Raw genomic sequence first — 3,925 nt, 5'->3', positions numbered from 1 at the left:
ACAGTCCATTAGCAAATTCACACACCCAAAAGCCTGGGCAGGTACAACCTAGTATTTTTGTGTGTGTGTGAAAATATACACAACGAAACATACACTCATTCAACAACTCATACACGTATAGATCAATGCCACTGGTTACATTCTTCACATTGTGGCACCATTCTCATGATCTCGACCCATACTGTTTCACCATTAACTTTTACTCTCCATGCCCCTTTAAGTTCTCATCTGTGCTTTAGACTTACTGTTATCAACCTGATTGCATATAGATAATTCTTTCTTTCAAAATATTCAAGGCCAACATCCTTTATCAACTGAGTTAATAAAACTGTTGTTTCGTTTGCAGATGATTTCATAGGATACTTCTGGTTCAAGGTTTAAAGATTATTTCAGAATGACAGATTCAGGGGTTCCCCCCAGACTCACTGAATCCAGTAAGTCTGGTTTCCATACAAACCGGGTGGTCTGTTCCATATTTTTCCTCCTTTTGATCAGTATCTATCTATTGGGTCCTTGATCAAAATGTTCAGTAATCGTAGCTGGGCACCATCCATTTCTTCTGGTCTCATGGCAAGGGAGATGGTAGTTTATGGAGACAATTAGACCTGCAGTCCATTTCTTTTTCCGATTCCTGTGTCTCCTTCTACTGCTCCAGATGAATAGAGACCAATTGTATTTTGGGTGGCCTCTTGCAAGCTTTAAGATTCCAGGCACTACTTACCAAACTAGGAGGTAGAACAGAAACTTCTAGCAGAGTTTTGAGGAATTGTTATTTTTAAAGAAAAATCTAAGCCCAAACAAAAATGGGAAGTACTGCTTCTAGACTGCTATCCCTGGGTTGCAGGTGTACCATTATGTTCTTGCCCCCAAAGACTGTGGAAAAACCAAAGAGCCCTGTTCTTCTATTCCCTCAGTTTCTACCATGCTTCACTTAAAAGAGAAGACCTTTTTATCCTTCTCTCCCCAAATGCTAAAATTTTCTCAGATCAAAGTAATGAGTTATTTTGAGTGAATTCTGCCCTCTAAAAACCTCCTTTCCCTTTACTTCAAAGCATTTGGAAATAAGAGTAGTCCAATGTTACTATGTTCACTTCCCAATCTTCAAGCCCTTGGGTTTCTGTTACTATCACTGCTTCTCCAAAAGTACATTACTACTTGATGGTTACTGGTTAAGAGCAGGAGTTTTGCATCCAGACCCAGGTTCAAATCCTGATCCTACCACTTACACTGGAAAATCCACTTGCCTCTCCCAACCTCAGCTCCCTCCTTTATAAAATGGGGGTATGCTAGTACTTCTCTGTTGGAAGATTTCAAGGAGACTGACCATTTCCTTCCTGAACCTTTCTTCCTTTGGCTTCCTTAACACCACTCTCCTGGTTTTTCTCTTGTATCACCTCCTTCTCCTGTCTCCTTTGTGGGTCCTTTTGTTATTGGTTTTTCTTCTTTGGTTCCATCTTCATATTCCAAGGTTTCCTTGGGTGGCTCCTTTCAACTACATGGTTTCAGCTCTCACCCAAATCCAAATTACTCCTGAATCTTTATCTTCAATGTAGATTTCACACCTGAAATCCAACTATTCAAATGTTTAAATCATTATTTCGATGCTCAAAGATAAACATGACAGAGGCAGGGCCAAGATGGCGGGTAGTCAGACGCTTCCGATGGACCCTCTTACAACAAAGACCCAAAAAAACAAGTGACTTGATTATATATGGCAATCTGGGAGCCCTGAACACCAAAGGCAGAGTTGAGGAACCGGCCTGGGTGGCACGGGAAGGGAGAGATGGTTCGCAAGCAGCAAGGAGTTGCCAGACCTGAACTTGCGAGAGCCTGAGCTCTTCAGGCCTGATCAGCTCGGGGCTGAGCGTGAGGCATGCAAGTGGCAGCGCTCGAGAGGCGTGTTTTCCACACCGGCAGAGACCCAGCACAAGACAGTCTACACGGCCACCCAGAACCAGTGAGAAGCAGCCCTCAGTGGTGATAAAGAAGTAACTGCGTATGGCCTACTGCGTGGATCAAAAACACCCCCCTTAGGGAAAAACCTCTCTCCCATTTACCTCCCCACTCCCTGCTCTGCACTGGGTCCCAGACCGGCTTCAGCAATTGCCAAGTCCCCTGGGCCAGAAGTAGGATCTGTCACATGCCTGGAGCCATTCTCCCTGTCTTCAAGAGTGAACAAATTAACAAATGGGAAAAAATAAACTGCTGGCTCCCCTAAGCCAGGAACACAGGGTAGGCACAGCTCCTTTGCCTAGGCACAGGCATATGGCATCCATGGACTTTGAGTGCCTTTCCCCCTGCATACACTTGTGTGGGCCCATCTCAACAGGGTAGGCCCTCATTACCGCAGTACAACAGGGTATATACCGGAAGTCTAACTTCAACTGTTTCATCTATGAAGTGGCAGATTCTTGACATCTGACACTGCTCTGCCCATTAAGCAGGGTCTTCACCTACCCACACCAGGGGCCTGAGGACTGGTGGCTCCACCCACACGACCTAGCCACCTGCGATAGGGGCCTATGAATAAGAGGTGCTCCCCAGTCCTTACAGCCAACAGCATTAGGTGCTCATAGTCTGGCTGCAAAACCCACCGACATACATGCTCTAGGGAACAGGGACATGCCTTCTTCCTGGACACTCGGAGACGGCCATCAGCCCCCTGCCTTGCTCAGAGTGTGGCTCCCTGCTGCAGCCAGTTGCCTGTGCCTACACCGATCACCCACGCCTGTCTAGGACTGTAAGTGAGAGCCTACACCACACACTTGGTGACTATCTACCTGGGCACCTGAGCTGAATCCATACAGGAGGAGTGGGCGGACTCCTGAGCTCACATACCTAGTAACTGATCTAACCACCTGGTAACAGGACATAAGAGCTTCAAAGGTGCCAAAAATCAAACTAGCTCATACAAGCAGCCTATTTGGGCATATCAAAACAAAACAAGAAGCTAGGACACAGTAAGCAAACAAAAAATGAATAAATATAATAACTTACCGATGGCTCGGAGACAACAGTCAATATCAAATCACATAAAGAGGCAATCCATGATGGTTTCAGCAAGTTCCCAAAACAAAGAATCTAGAAATTTTCCAGAGGAGGAAAACTTCTTGGAATTACCAGGGGGAGAATACAAAAGATTAATATACAGAACTCTTCAGGAAATTAAGCAAAACGCAGAACACGCAATAGAGGAAACTAAAAAGATTACAGAAGAACATAATAACAAATTTAACAGGCTGCAAGAATCCACAGAGAGACAGCAATCAGAAATCCAGAATATTAACAATAAAATTTCAAAATTAGACAACTCAATAGAAAGTCATAGGAGCAGAATTGAGGCAACTGAAGTCAGAATTAGTGAGACTGAAGATAAAGCACTTAATACCAACTTACTGGAGGAAATATCAGATAAAAGGATTTAAGAAAACAAAGAAACCCTAAGAATTATGTGGGCCTCTATCATGAGGAATAACCTACGAGTGACTGGAGTACCAGAACAGGAGGGGATAATAGAAATTACACACAGAATTGTTGAAGATTTGCTGGCAGAAAACTTCCCTGATATTGTGAAAGATGACAAGCTATCTATCCAAGATGCTCATCGAACCCAACATAAGGCAGATCCCAAAAGAATTCGCCCAGACATATTATAATCAAACTTGCCAAAACCAAATAAAGAGAGAATTTTAAGAGCGGCTAGGGATAAACGAGAAGTCATCTACAAAGGAGAGTCGAAAAGAATAAGCTCAGACTACTCAGCAGAAACCATGCAGGCAAGAAGGCAATGGGATGACATATATAAAGGCTTGAAGGAAAAAAACTGCCAGCCAAGAATTATATATCCAGGGAAACTGTCTCTCAAATATGATGGCAAAATTAGGGCATTTCAGATAAACAGAAGTTTAGAGAATTTGCAAAAACC

The sequence above is a fragment of the Trichechus manatus genome, unplaced genomic scaffold (genome assembly GCF_000243295.1).
Source record: "Trichechus manatus latirostris isolate Lorelei unplaced genomic scaffold, TriManLat1.0 scaffold00030, whole genome shotgun sequence".
NCBI classification, from domain to species: Eukaryota; Metazoa; Chordata; class Mammalia; order Sirenia; family Trichechidae; genus Trichechus; species Trichechus manatus.
The sequence above is the reverse complement of the archived record's forward strand: the minus strand, read 5'-3'. Positions refer to the sequence as shown.